Below are 15,313 nucleotides of genomic sequence, written 5' to 3' on the forward strand. Positions count from 1 at the left end.
TGTTTATAAGCAACCTCCACTACTTGTGAATATAAGTTTGTAACTATTAGGTGAAACTCACATATACTCTAGCATCATATTCATGCATGAAAATTAAGCGTGCACTCTCAATAAACATACACAAATAAGTTATCAATCAAGCAGTTAAACGAATTGAATCCACAATTCATGAAATTCCAACCAAAGGTAATCAATTCATATTGCAAGCATAAACATGGTTTCGAATCACCCCCTAGCTAACTAGGGATTTAGCCTCTCATGTTCACAGAAAGAGAAATAAAATTGAATTTAAACATAGAGAACAAAGGATTGATTACACCTAAAACGCCCAACGAATCCACTTGAATTTCTGCGCGTCTAAGCTCCTCTTTCTTCTTCTCCTTGCTGCGGCAGAGATGGTTTAGGGGGTTTTTGGATGTTATTTTGGGTTGGGGATGGATTTAGGGAGGTGTGGTGGTGCGGCAAGGTTGTGGAATGATGTATGGAGGTGTGGATGGTGGCTAGAAGGTTGGGAATGGTGGCTGCAATGGTGGGAAGGCTGCGGCAATATGGAATTTGGGTGATGGTGGCTGCGGATTGAAGGGAGAGAATGGGATGGATGGTTGCGGCTGAGAGCTTAGGGTGAATGGCTGAATAGAATGAATGAGAGAAGAGAGAATAGGGTGCGGCAAGCTTTAGTTTATATAGGGTTTAGAAAAATAAAACCCTAGCTTATTTTTATTAACTAAAATTAATTTAAAGGTTGCTAGAATTAGGAAAAAATCAGAAATTAAAAAGGCAAGGTGCGGCTAGGGTTAGGAGCATGTGTTTTAAGTGCAAACCTAAGACAAAATTACCCCCCCTTGCACGGCAAGGGAATGGAAGAAGGGTTAAGGCACGGCAAGGGCTTTAAAGTGGGCTAAGGCCTTTGTCTTGTGTATTAAGGTGCATACAAGGCCTATAAAGTGGCTAGAAAATATGGACGTTTAGATTAAGAAAGGTTACCAAAACGGGAAACCTAGGGTTAACTTTCCTACTTCAAGTAGGAATCCTTGTTGGAGTAGGAATCCTCGTTTGAGTAGGAATTCATCGTTGGAGTAGAAATTCATCGTTTCTTCAAGTCTTCAACTCATTCATTCCTCTTTTGCTCCAAAATGCTCCAATTTGCATCTTCTTGCACACTTTGGCCTTATAATCTGAAAATACACAAAAGTGACTTTAAACACTAAAATAACTAAGGAAACACAACATAAATGCACGAGAACAAGCTAATTAAGTCGCATGAATATGCTCCTATCACTAGTTCCACTATAATCAGACATGACATACCCATAGCCATCACAAGATTCATTTGAGTTAATACTAGGTCTAGTTCCTATGCTCATAGATCCAAAACTGATTTCCATGTCATCTTCAGATGGATTGATTGGTTGGCTTCTTTTCCCTGAGTATTGCTTCCTAATTGCGTCAATGCCTGGTCCAGCTTCTCTGCATCCATGATTCTCATCTTAGGTGGTATGAGGACAATCAACCTCGATAGTAAATGGGCTATATTGTCTTCCTTCTTCATTACCTCCTGATCAGGATTACTTCCTCTATCAGTATCTGATGAATTGGATGAACTTTCCTTTCTACTAGTACTGGCATCGTCTCTCAAGAGACATCTTTAACCTTGTTGAGTGCCAAGCATATCCCTTTCAAATGATGAAGTATCTTCACTCCTAACATCTTCGGATATGACTCTATCAACATCAACTCCTTCTTGGGCAGCATGTTGTGCTATAATGGCATCAGGGTTGCCTTGTTCATCATCCAAGTGAGTTGTCATAATCCATTGTTGAATTGGATTATTATCATCATCAGATGGTTGCCCTACAATGTCAAGAAGGTCTATGTAGTCATTTTCTGCAACCTTGTTCATTTCGGCCTCTTCATCACGTAGCTTAAGTTTCATATTATAATAGCAATCTTTTCCAGCCTAGTATATGCGAGACGGTTCCTTTGTTTTATGTGAATAAGAGCAAATGTACTTCAATTTCTCTCACATGCCGATGATGATGATGTTTGTGACAATATACGCATAGCAATTTTTTGCAAGTTTGGGGCATAATCACCATAAAGATTCCACCATTATGCTGGGGGGGATCGATTTTCTTGATTTGACGGCTATCTCAGTGCGAAATGTCTTTCTACAGTCTCTAAAATTTATCACCTAGATTCACAATGTTTTGGATCCACAAGAAGCTCAAACACATGTGCATCATTTTCTTGCGGGTATTAAAGATATATTTGACCAGAAATTTAATATTTGGATTTGTGTATTTCTTTCTCTTCAGATAAGACACGTATGTCCCCTCAATTCATTGTGCATAGATTCTTTATAGTAATAATTAATGGATACTCCAAAAAATCTTTTGAATTAGATATTGCCAAAAGCCTTCACACATATCTAATCACTGCCCACATACCTCAAAAAAATCTTTTGGGTTTCAATTTGCTTCAAAACTTTTAAATTTTTTTGGGTTTTGTTATAGGTATCAAGAAATATCGAAAATATCGGTAAAATATAGGAGATATCGCACTTATCGGGGATATATCATCGATATAGGGGAAGATATGGCCTTACCCCTCAGTATCGGTATCGACAGTTGAAAATATCGATATATCGGTGTATCGGCCGATATTTCAATCCTTGCCGGCTTGTAGCATTGGCAGCGGTCACACTTTTGTACCAACTCCTTAACATCTTGGTGCATGGTAGGCCAATCGTAGCCTGTGTTAAGAGCCATCTGTGCTAAGGATAAGCCACCAGAGTGATTTCCTCAAACGTCTTCGTGGATTGAACTTAGAACTTTCAAGTCATCGGGAGGCGCTAAGCAGCGAAGATATGGTCTGGTGTAGGATCTTCGATAAGAATGTCGTTCCATATGTAGTAGCGTGCTGCCTTTATTTAAAGCTTTCTAGACTCCAAGCTTTCTATGGGGAGTGTGTCGTTGACCAGGTAGTCTATAATAGAACTTTGCCAGTTGGGAGTTATACTAACATGTGACACCTTAGTAGCTGGCTCTGCCTCTATGCTTGGCTTATCTAGATACTCCACCGAAATAGAACGTTTAAGTTGGTGGTCAAGGGCAGAGCCTAAACCGGCTAGCGCATCTGCATGGGTAATGTCTGCCCTCGGAACTTGAGTGAGAGTGTAAGTCTGAAATGCCTCAAGCTGTTTGCGTACCTTCTTTAGGTATTACGTCATCCTCGGATGTTTTTCCGTGTACTCCCCAATAGTTTGGCTGGTGATTAGCTGGGAATCGGAATGAATTGTGAGCTTATTCACCGCCAAGTCTTTTGCCATTCGGATGCCTACTAATAGGGCCTTGTACTCTACTTCGTTCTTGGATGCTTTCAAACATAAATTGATCGCCTGCTCGAGCATCGAACCGTCTGGGATGACAAGGACCACGTCTACTCCCGAACCTTTGTAGTTGGATGCGCCGTCGACATGCAAATGCCAAAAATCTCCATCAGGTAAAACATACGTAGTTAGAGCATGCTCTGCTACCTCTGGGGCATTGTTGGGCTGCTTTGTTATATCGCCGAGGCTCGACGTGAATTCCGTTATAAAGTCTACTAAGGCTTGGGCCTTTATCGTCGTGTGGGGTCAGAAAACTAAACCATATTGGCTAAATTCCAATGCCCACTTCATCACTCGTTGAGAAGCGTCTGGACCATGTAAGATTAATGGTAGAGGATATTGAGTCATGACGATGACTGTATGAGCTTGAAAGTATGGTCTGAGCTTCCAAGCCACAACAACTAGTGCCAAAATTAATTTTTTGATCCTCGGATATCTAGTTTATGCATCAAGAAGAGCTTTAGAAGTGTAGAATACCGGCAGTTGGACCCCCAGCTCTTCTCGTATAAAGGCAGAGCTCACTGCTACTTTGGAGGCTGCCAAGTAGATGTATAAGTCATCCGCTGCTTCCGGCTTGGATAATAAAGGAAGTGATGTGAGATACTTCATCAGGTCTTGGAAGGCTTTTTCGCATTCTTCATCCTATTTGTCTCGTTATGCCTTCTTGATGGCCTTGACAAAGGGCTTGCATCGATCGGTGGATCGCGAGAAAAAGCAGTTGAGGGTAGTTGCTCGTCCGGTCAAGCTTTGGATATCCTTCAAAGTAGTTGGAGACTTCATCTCTAGGATTGCTCTGAGTTTTTTGGGATGTGCTTCAATTCCTTGTTGGGTTACTAAGTACCTTAAGAATCGGCCTGAAGATACTCCAAACATGCATTTGGTGGGGTTGAGCTTCATCTTGTACTTTATAAGGATATTGAAAGTTTCCGCCAGGTTGCGTATGTGGTCTGACCGCTGTTTGCCCTTCACCATGATGTCATCGACATAGACCTCCATGGTTACCTCGATTTGCTTCTTGAACATCATGTTTACTAACCTTTGGTAAGTGGTTCCTGCGTTCTTGAGGCCCAAGGGCATGACCTTATAGCAGTAGGGGCCTCACTCGATTACGAACGCGGTTTTCTCCTTGTCGGGCTCGTACATGGCTATTTGGTTGTAGCCTAAGTATGCGTCCAAGAAACTGAGCAACTGGTTCCAGAAGTTTGAATCTACTAATAAATCGATCTGAGGGACATAATAAGGATCTTTTGGGCATGCTTGGTTGAGGTCGGTGTAATCTACTCAAACCCTCCATTTGCTATTCTCTTTCTTTATGACTAGCACGACATTAGCAAGCCATGCTGAGTGTGCTACTTCTTCAATGAATCTGGCCTCCAATAGCTTGTCAATTTTCAGCTCAATGATCATTACTCACTCGGGTACGAAATGTTTTCTCTTTTGGATCATCAGTTTGGTAGCGGGATTAACTTGTAGCTTGTGGCAAGCTACCTCTAGGTCGATGCCCGGCATGTCAGACGATGACCATGCAAAAAAACATCTCGATTTTCCCTAAGGAAAGTCGTGAGTTCTTCATTCTCGACTGGGCTTAGACATGAGCTGATTCTAGTCGTCTTTTCTGGCTGTTGGGGATCAAGAATGATGTCTTCGACGTTATTTTTGGATTTCCATCATAGCTCGTCTGCTTGGGTGCCATCTTCTCAATCTGTTTGCTATAATTGCTATGTGGTAGCTTCTTCGTCCCTTTGGACTTCGATAACCTCCACGGGGGTGAAGGTCTTCTTCTTTGACTTTTTCAACATTCGCACAGTACATCGTCGAGATGCGGCCTAGTCAGACTTGATCTCTTCGACTCCTCATCCTAAGATACGGAATACTTGACAAAAGTAACGGCATCCAGCTTTATCAACCAAGGTCTCTCAAGAATCCCATTATAGGGAGATGGGTAGCTTACGATCATGAATGTCTACCTTGAAACAATTGGCGATGTTTTTACATCAAGTGTGATGTGGCCGATGACAGTTGAGGTGTGCCTGTTGAATCCAGTAAGTACCAATGCTCGACGTATGATTGTGCTTTCCAAGCCCATCTTCTAAATGACTGACAGCTGAAGTAGGTTGACTGCATTTCCATTATCAACCATCATTCTGTCAACTATAGCATGGGCTAGTTGGACAGATACTACTAGTGCATCGTCGTGTGGGAAATCGACGCCTTCTGCATCCTGCTCGGTGAAGCCAATAATGGGGTCCAGGTTGAGTGTCGACTGCTTAGACTTGTGAGACTAGTAAAGCCTGGTAGATCTTCGTCTTTTTAAAGTTGTTGGTGGCCCCCAAATGCTCGGACTCGACGAAGATACCATTGATTCGAATCGTCTTCATTAGTGGCTCTTCGTTGTCGTCTATGTTCCTTCTTGGCTGCGTGGCTGACTTGTCCAAGTATCTGTCGACCTTGCCTTCTTTCACGAGCTTTTCTAGGTAGTTCTTCCAAGTGTAACAGTCATCAATTATGTGACCAGGACCTCGGTGGAATGCGCAATACTTGGTGTGGTCCAACTTAGAAGTATCTCATTTTGATTGTTTCAGCAACTTGAACTATGGCTCGTTCTTGATGTCGTGAAGGATTTAATGGATCGAAATTAAAAACTTAGAATAGTTCTTAGTCATCAGGCTTTATTTGTTCATGGGTCGATCTCTACACTTGGCCTCATGCCTACTTTTGTTGGACTACTTCCTATCGTAATGCTTCATTAGCCACTTTGTTGTGTTGGAAATCACACAATCGTTCGTTGAGGAGTTTCTCTACCTCTTCTTGGATTTGCCTTTGTTAGGGTATCGGAGCTCTCGGCTGCCCCTGGTCTTGACTGACTGGTCTAGGCTTCTCTTTTATGTTCTCAACTTATCTACACCGTGGTAGTGGGGTATATGGTCATCTTCTGGCAAGCGAGGGAATTCTTTGCAAACTACTGGTTGAACTTGAGCCGGATTGAGTGACCGCTTCTCTCCGTTCGTCATGTTGCCTGCTCCGATGTGATATGGATGATACTCCTTGCGGGCCTAATCGCAAATGAATGCTTTGCCTAAAAGGCTGCTCATGTTGACCATCGGAGTGTGCCCTTAACCGTGAATGTATACTTGCCCTTGGGCCTAATCGAGAATACACGCTCCTCCGCGTGCTAAGAAGGGAGTATACGCTATCTCGAGGGCCCATCCAGGAATGTACACTACCTGAACGCTCGGCTCGTGGTTGGTCAAGTGGCTACTTGTCGGGACACTGTTGGAAAGCCTTGTTTGCCCTTGTCTTACTTCGGGACACCTCATCTAGGGTACGTTGGATCTCGGTGCGTTACAAAAGTTGATTCACCAAGGTCATCTGTTGTGCAAGGGCGCTCGTCAACTTTATGACTTGTCGAGACAAATGTTCGCCATTTGGATTGGAAGGAAAACGCTTCCTTGAGTAATGGAAATGTGGTAGACTTCGGGCGTAAGATTGGTGTTGGTAAATGTCAAATAGCCGAGAAATATGGTGAAAATGCCCCTTGCTAGACGGTTGGTTCGAATGGTTGAGATATTCTCGGGCCGACTTGGGCTGCTTGGGAAACCATAGCTGCTCGACGTGTGATACACGCGGGTGCGAGGTTTGGGCCGTGGCTTTGGTGACGTGGGCTTTGGATGGCACGGCTCGGGCCGTGGTAGTGGTACCATGCACTTCGCCGCAGGTGGTGGTGGTGGTGGCTGTGGTGGCCACCGCAGTGATTGCCATGGTGGAGCCCCATAGCAGTGGTGCCGCTCCTATGATCACATTTAACCTCGTGGATCGTCGCTATCCCATTTCTTGAGTATTGAAATTTTCACTTGTGGAAATTTCTAAATTTCTAGCCATTGTATTTCTCTTTTATGTTTTCTCAAAAAATCTTTGCAAATAAAAAATTCTAATAATAAGAACGTACGAAAAATCTACAAATGGACAAGAAAATAGAAAAACCTTTTGATGCGAGAGTCTTCTACGAGTGTGTGACTCTTCTCTCAATGAAAGCACCAATTTGTGGATACAAATTTCTTCCTCCTTGATCTTGGACAAAATTGCACCTACAAAACAAATTACACCTTAGGTCAAGGCCAAGAGCCTCACCCGCCCACGATGAATGGGGGGCTTTGGTCGAAGAACCTCCGATGCCAAAGTTAGAATTTTGAGAGAAAAATGTTTGGGAATTTTGGAGAATTTTAGCAAGAGTGAAGACGTAGGTTTTTAGAGGAAATGAGGTTGAATATATAGTGCATGACCGGTCCCCTTGGGAGAGAAGGTCACCGACCTTTGTATATTTTTTGGGTATAATTGGTGATTTAATTGGCCATTAATAGATTAATTAGGTAATAAATCCATTAATTAGCCAATTAACATAATTTAAAAGGAATGTTTTGCGGTTTACTTTGTGGAGAGGATTTGATGAGGATGGATGAAATAGGTTTTGAATCGTTCACCTATTTTGGGCACTTTTAACTTGGTTTAGTGATGATTGTCTGCTGCTTGTGCGTAGGAATCCCGATATGCCTCAAGGGTATTTTTACCCTCTTTTATCCAAAAATTTACGTGTCGCCTTATGATTATTTTTTACTCTACAATAACCATATCATTTGATTTACAAAATTTAATTTAAAATTTTGATCATCCTAACATTATCATCCATCCCAAAATAATCAGAAATATCCCACGAAGCCAACCAACCAGCGGATCTAACCCGATCGAGTTGGTTTGTCCGTCATTAATTTCAATCATTGGGCTGGGTATAACCAAATTTCTGCGGGCTTGTACCCTTTTCCATCATCTGCTGGATACTATTCAGCTTATTGGTTTCAGGCGTTAACTAACGCCGTCAGTGTGCCAAGCACGTGCCTGCGCTTGGGCGGCGCGTGTGGCCGTGCCTTGGCCGGCGCATGGGGACGCGTGCGGCGTCGAAAAATTATTTTAAAAATATAGGGATGTTCGTGAGGTTGAGTAGATCACGTTGGTGTATTCATACACCCCATTTGAGCGTTGTATGAGAAGTTATTTCGTGATGTTGGTTATGTGCTTTAAAATTAACGTATTTATAGTTGTTTCGCGTATAGGTGAGACCTATCTCGAGGACAAGCGTGGTCACTCGAGGCAAGGGGGTTGCGACCCTTCTACATACCAGTGAGTGGGCTTTTGGTTTTCCGTATATACCTATATACTTATGTTTTTCCCAGAAAGTGAAATGAAATGTTTATATGTTTATATGCCACGTATATTGTTTGCCCAGTTATTTATGCATTATTGTTGCATATTTATATATGTGTTGGTGCTGCGGACGCATAGGTAAGTGCCAGGTGAGTTATGGGTTATATTTATTGTTCAGTAGTGATTTGAGATGCATCGAGAGCTCATAACATGCACCCCCGGTGTTAGTGTTCCTGCCCAGAGTTGGGCACAGTCCTTCACGTGATATTCACCTCCCGCACCACACGCTTATCTTGGATCTAAGTTAGGTGCACAGTCCTGTCGTACAGACCACTTTAGGTGGTTCCGACTCGTAGGTGACCCGCGATTATTCGCCCAGCCTTCACGTGATCGTAGCACTTGAGTGTACTTATTATACACCCAGTCCTGTCGTACAGACCACTTTAGGTGGTTCCGACTCGTGTGCAGGTATAGTTAGTGAGATGGAGATTTGAGCTCTAGATTCAGCCGTACAGGTCACGTTAGGTGACTCCGGCTGACAGATTACATGGCATTGTTTGGCATTACCTGAGTACTGGCATTTTATTTCGAGGCATTTGGCATGGCATATTTCTGAGCATGACTTATATATATGTATATTCTATTTTCTGGGAAGTATACAGGTTTTACGACGAGGGGTTAGAACTTTGTTTATGAAATGGTTTTTGAAAAGCTTTGTTTTGCCCACTCACCCTTTCTGTTTTGCGCCCCTCCAGGTTCTAGTTGGCTAGCACTTGTGGTGGCTCCCCAGAGGATTTTCCCGTCATATCTGACAGATTATCACCAGTGTAGGACCACATTTGGGTGTGTTTATGTAGTGTTGCTTCTCCCGGACTGCATTAAGTCTTCCGTGCTCTAAACTTGTTTTTCACACTTACGCTTGCACATGTATGTTCTTACTTTGTGTATAGCTGGTTTTTATTTATTCGTACTTTTATTATTATTTATTAGCTTCCGCACTGTGCACATGGTTACGTCACTTCCATGTGACGGCCAACATGCCCTGATCTCGGTCGGGGTGTGTCAGTGACGGTTTGGACTTCATCGCACAAAATTTTTAGGAACATGTATTCGTCACACAAAATTCCAGGATACATACTTGAGATGACTAATCTTCATCTCTAAAAACTTTGCGCAACAAGTTATTCTTATGCGACAAAAATAGTTTAGTCACAAAAAATTATGCGAGAGAAGGTATTTGTCGCGCAAAAAAAATATATATATATATATATATTTTTTAATTTATTTTTTTGTTCTGGTATTAATTTTGCAATAAAATAATAAAATTCAATTGCAATTAAAAAATGTAATGAGGAGAAAAATAATTTATTTAAAATAAATATAAAATGTATGTACAAGGAAGATGTTTATAAAGTAAGGGAGTAAAAAACTAAGAAAAGAATGTGGAATAATCTACGGGGTCGTCATTCGCAGGCGGCTGGAAATCTTGGGGCATGAAGGTCGTAGGGTTGAGGACGGGCTCAGAGGTTGAAGGGGCAGAGTTCTAGGCATGCTCGAGTTAGAGAGGCTCGGACGTCGACGGGGGACGAATATCCAGGAGACGAATGCCAGACTGATTGAGGGCCTATACGTTCAGTGACATATGGCTCTTATACAATGCGAGTTCAGTCCTAAGTTAGCCACCTCTGCTGTCAAAGCTGTCACATTGGCCTTCGACTACGATGATGAAGAGGCTCTAGGTTCTCGCCGCCAGACATCCCCCATCCTCTACAATACATCGATTGCCTCCGCCCGAGAGTCTAATCCAAGGTGTCTGTAAAGATTTGAAACCCCGCATCCTCGGGCAGATCCATAGACTCGAGTGGAGTCTCAGGATAAAGCTGGGAGGCGGAGTCCTGAAGAACCAACTGTCTATTCTCCATCATCTTCGCCTGTGTAATATAACATGAAATATTAATAATAACATTCAAATAATAACTATGATACTTGAATGCGTAAGATAGTAATTACAATTGAAGAATACTTACATGAAGGGACTCGGCCAACTCATCCCCAGGTTGAACATAAACGTCTCCAAAGACATCGATCTTCGAGAATTTTGAAACCCTCTGAATAGAATAAGATAAGAAAAATGTTAGTACGAAAAAAATATTAATATTACTAACATATTAAAAATTGAATATGAAAAGCTTTATTATTACCTATAGCCACGCCTTTATCCTACATGAGAAGGGCCTCGAACCCGAATGGTGGAGAAGTGTCTTCTTCTCCCAATTGATCTTGTTGGCTTTTGCCTTCTTCTGTTATAAAAAAAAATAAACATATTAGTTTTAATTTAAATGAAATATAAAAAAATCAATAAACATTAGTAGGAAACGTATAATACTTTTAGACTTAATATAAAACACATACCACATAGCTGGGCCCCTGAAAATTATTGCAGAGCCACACCCAATTTTCTTCTCGATCCTAAAACTTCTTCGAACAACCCTCCTCTAGAGCGACATCCGGATCATCAAATGTCTCAAAATATTGGTGCAGGTCACTCTTCCACTGCTTGTACCGTTCAGCGAAGAGCTTGCTGACGTACGCCAACATATCGTTGTTGATGTCTTCGAATTGTAGTTTGTCTACAATGTAACAAATTAATTACATACATTAAGTAATATAAATGTATAAAATTTAAAGGAAAAGCAATAAAAAGGCAAGATACTTACCGACAAATATTCGCGCACCTTCGTCCTCACCTCGTCTGGCATCGCCTTCCAAGACTTCAATTGCATAGAGCAATAGGTCCGAACAATGTGACCAATGTCGTGGGCCAATCCGCTGTTGGTGCAGCCCAATGCCGATCGTCGTATCCGATCATGATACATCAGTTGGTCACCCAGGTGATCTTCGCCTTCTTCAACTAGTGAAAAGGTCCCTGGGTATTTTTCTTTGCTGAAAAAAAATAAAAAATATTCAAACAAACACAACAAATTAAACCCAAATTTCGGCAGAACCTCCCCTAAAGTTATAACAATTCCCAAACCCTGGACATTGTAATGAACAAGATATGATATACAACAACAATCACAATAGTTGAATGCTTCAGTAGTGGATGCCGAGTAAAATATTACATAGTGAATATCTAGTTTGTAACCTATCTAGAATCAAAAGCAAACTAAAAATTTTAATCTCATGAGGAACATTTAACTTCCACATTCTATTTAGCAACTCAGTTTTTAAGTTAATTGATGTCACATTATTTTGAATTCAAGTTACAGGTTTGACAGTAAATCAACCATTGGCATTCATGCTCCAACAAATAGAATCATTTATATCAAACACTGATAACAGAATACAGCAAATTTTATTAGCAATATAAATATTGACAAAATTTAGCATAAGAGATTTATTCGAGCAGTTATTAGAAATAAAATGACAAACTTTCAAGTTCCAATCTATGCTGCTTGATTGATCTTCCTATATGAGATGGAACAGTCTATATGAAGTAATCACCAAGGCACTATAGAAAAAATCAGTTATCAACGTTTATCATATGTTTACCTTGTTGGGACCTCGAGGCATCAGTAGTGGATGCCGATGTTGTGTCGAGTGTGCGGGGGCGATGGTGACCACGCCTGGCGCTAACAGGTAGCGTCACTAAAGAGGTTGATGACGACAGCGCCTAGGAGATCCGGGGAGCAACTGGATCAACCGCATCAACTAGATTAACCAATCTGGGCTCCATCTCTGCTGGAGCAATGGCCGCTGAAGTAGGAGGCGGGGGAATTGGAGGGGGTGCAGTCATCACTGTCTTACGACTTCTAATAAGCTTTGACATCTGCACAATTAGAAAAGAAAAACAATTCAATCCATATATATGATGTGATACAGGGGCAGCAGCCTTCAGAAATTCAATCCAATTCACAAATGATATGGTTCTGAGGTTGCTCAAAATACCAATACTAATATGTGGAAACAATTCACTATAATATTAATTTCTTTCTATAAACATCCACACCAAAAGTACATATGCTAGCAACTTAAGCTTTTGGCTCAAGGGAGAATAAACCAGTTTGACAAAATATAACAAGCGAGAACAACCGGAAGAAGCAGATGCACCAAATAGAAACCAAGAACATAAGACCATACCCTTATTACTCACAAATGGCAGTAAAACCGAAATACAAAATACCATTATTATCAAATACTCTCCCCAACTCCCATCTCAGACACCTCAAAACCATAGCAATCAAAAGAAATAGCAGACCCCTAATCCAACAAAAACGGTAGAGAATACAAAAAGCTCAAACCCGAATAATCAAACAAAATCGAAATAGACAAGTTACAATACTCTGAACCTCAAGCAACTCAATGCTATGTCAATTACAACAAAACCAAATACCTAACTCATCAAGCATATTAAGCTATCCCAAAAGCGGAAATCTTCTCAATCAAACGAAAAGCGGAGTAGCCCGATCATCGTACAAAGTCTACAATAAAGCAATTATCAATTCCCCTCATTCTCCACATTCCTCAATCCAACAAAGCCACATATGCTAGCCACTTAAGCTTTTTTAGAGCTCAACACTCTGAAGTCAACATGAAACCTTAAAAGGGAATCTGGGATAGCACTTTATTATGTCTATGACCAACCCTTCCGCTGTCTATGGCTATCAGATTGTAAGGTCAATACCTCTTTTTCCGACGTCCTTCACCATTTACCGGCTCTTCTTTCTTTTCCTCCTACATCTTGCCCTCTTTTCAAACCCAAATTCCAGTTCTTCGGTCATTTTCTCTCACATCCATTTTTCTGATTTCCCCTTCCTTCCCCTGGCACCTCCACCTTCACCCTCTCCATCACTTCCCCTTCTACCAAAAATCAAGTCTTCGAGTTTTGGACTCGATTTGGGATGTAGATCTCTACCCCCACTGCCCCTTGTTTTACCGGCATGCTGAAAAATTTGGGCGAAGTGTTCTGCGACCTCCGTCATAGTAAGGGTGTTCTACCACATCTCTTTGGCCCTCCTTCCCCCCGGTATTGTGTCTACTTGGTTCTCTTCCTACAGGTGTGGTGGTTGGTGGTACGGATCTACATGGCTTGGTTAGTTGCGGAACTCTGAGATATGATCTTTGTTATGGAATTTCTTTTCTTTATGTGTTAATTTGGCTGTGCTGGACTCTTTGCGGATCCACCTTCTATTTGGTCCTACATGGCAGTCACTTTGATGGTTGCTGGCAAGAGTTTTGCGGCGTCAGACTGCTTCTCCTTGATGGAGATTAGGTTTTCTTTTTGTCGTTTGTTTTCCGTTCTAGGCTTTTGTCGGTGTGGGTTGGGCCTCCCACTGTTTTTATCTTGGGCCGTTGGTTAGCTTTGTAATATGTTTTATCTTTAATGAATTCCGAGTCTCTAACTCTTTCGACCAAAAAAAAAAAAAAACATATCAGTTCTGAACAATGAGGAACAATAAACATCATATTATTTGATCAGTAGCAAAAATCCTCAATCGACTAGCATGCACCCATATAAAACTGTTTGGTAATCTTCATTGCCTGCCATTTCAAAGACCCATTAAGAATCACAGTTCAAATTTTGATTTATGCCATGGATTGAGCTTGGTACTAAGCTGTAACATGTTACCGGCAATACCAAAATCATTAAAGAAAAAGGGTTTACTTTCATTTACAAAAACAGCTCAACTACACCAAATAGAATAAGAATAGGATGGAACAGGCACGCATAATTGTGTACGATGCATCAAGCCCACATGAATCCTTAAACTAAACACAATATTTAGTTGACTTTGAAATACCCCGCATTTTCTTAAGAGCTTTCGCATGAGTTATTTGATAAGGTAGCATACCCCATTAAAAAAAAAAAGATACCAGTTCACTTCTCCTTAAAGAAAATTAAGCAGCGAAAAAAGCGCCACTGCATTATATCATCAGATTTAATGCAGCTGAACTCAGAAATCTACCCTTGACAATTTAACTCTCAAATGCTGAAATTTGCAAAAATCCTAAACAAACCCGCACCACCCAATCCCCTAAAATCTGAAAAAATTGTAAACCCTAATACCCAAAAATCCAACCCCCAACTCCTAAACCCGAATCCCCCTAAAATCAATCCCTTAATTATCCAATCTAATGCTCTATAAACTGGAACCCCAAATTCCCCAAATGAAAATCGAAATAAATTAAAAAAATTTGAAATCTTTACCTTGTTAGCAGCAGAGATGGGTGGACCGGACTGTGGGCGTGGGTAAGGAACTGTGGACCACCAAAGATGGGTGTGTGGTGGTGAGGGTATGTCGTAGGAGGAAGAAAGAGTGCGAGGGGGCAAGAGGTCGAGAGGGAGGGAGACAGAGATTTAGTGAGAGAAAGGCTGTCAGAGGGAGAGAGTTTATAGAGAGGAAGAGGTGAGGGGAAAGTGTTTGCGATTTCAGTTTAATCCCGAGGTTCTTGCACGACGAATAGAAGATATTCATCATGCAAAAAATTCAAATTTTCACGAATTTTTTTCGTGCACGCCCAAAAAGTCAAAATTTTCACCTCCTTGTGCGATGAAGAAGAATTTAATTGTCGTGCAAATAGTATTTGCGCGGCAAATTTTTTTCATGTTCGTTGCACAATGAGCTGAAAATTTAATTTACGTGGGTCAAATTTTTTTAAAATTTATATTTATTCAAATAAAAACAATTTATTTATAACATAAGATAAATAAATTACAAAAGAAAATCA

General features: G+C 41.2%; 1 long non-coding RNA gene across 4 annotated transcripts; it reads right to left on the reverse strand.

The window, feature by feature from the left end:
• Positions 1–9,933: 9,933 nt before the first annotated feature.
• On the reverse strand, positions 9,934–14,930 carry LOC103956696. Of its 4 annotated transcripts, none has more exons than XR_668564.3 (7): positions 14,793–14,930; positions 12,137–12,413; positions 11,302–11,527; positions 10,997–11,214; positions 10,786–10,884; positions 10,612–10,692; positions 9,934–10,515 (listed from the first exon to the last, which is right to left on the reverse strand). It is a non-coding gene; the product is annotated as an uncharacterized LOC103956696 (long non-coding RNA). The 4 variants fall into 4 exon arrangements; XR_007257920.1 differs by lacking the exon at positions 14,793–14,930 and adding an exon at positions 12,983–14,006; XR_007257919.1 differs by lacking the exon at positions 14,793–14,930 and adding an exon at positions 12,978–14,006.
• Between the last annotated feature and the right edge of the window lie 383 nt (positions 14,931–15,313).

This window comes from the organism of the source record quoted next, unplaced genomic scaffold (genome assembly GCF_019419815.1).
Source record: "Pyrus x bretschneideri cultivar Hongxiangsu unplaced genomic scaffold, Pyrus_bretschneideri_v1 Contig2, whole genome shotgun sequence".
NCBI lineage: Eukaryota > Viridiplantae > Streptophyta > Magnoliopsida > Rosales > Rosaceae > Pyrus > Pyrus x bretschneideri.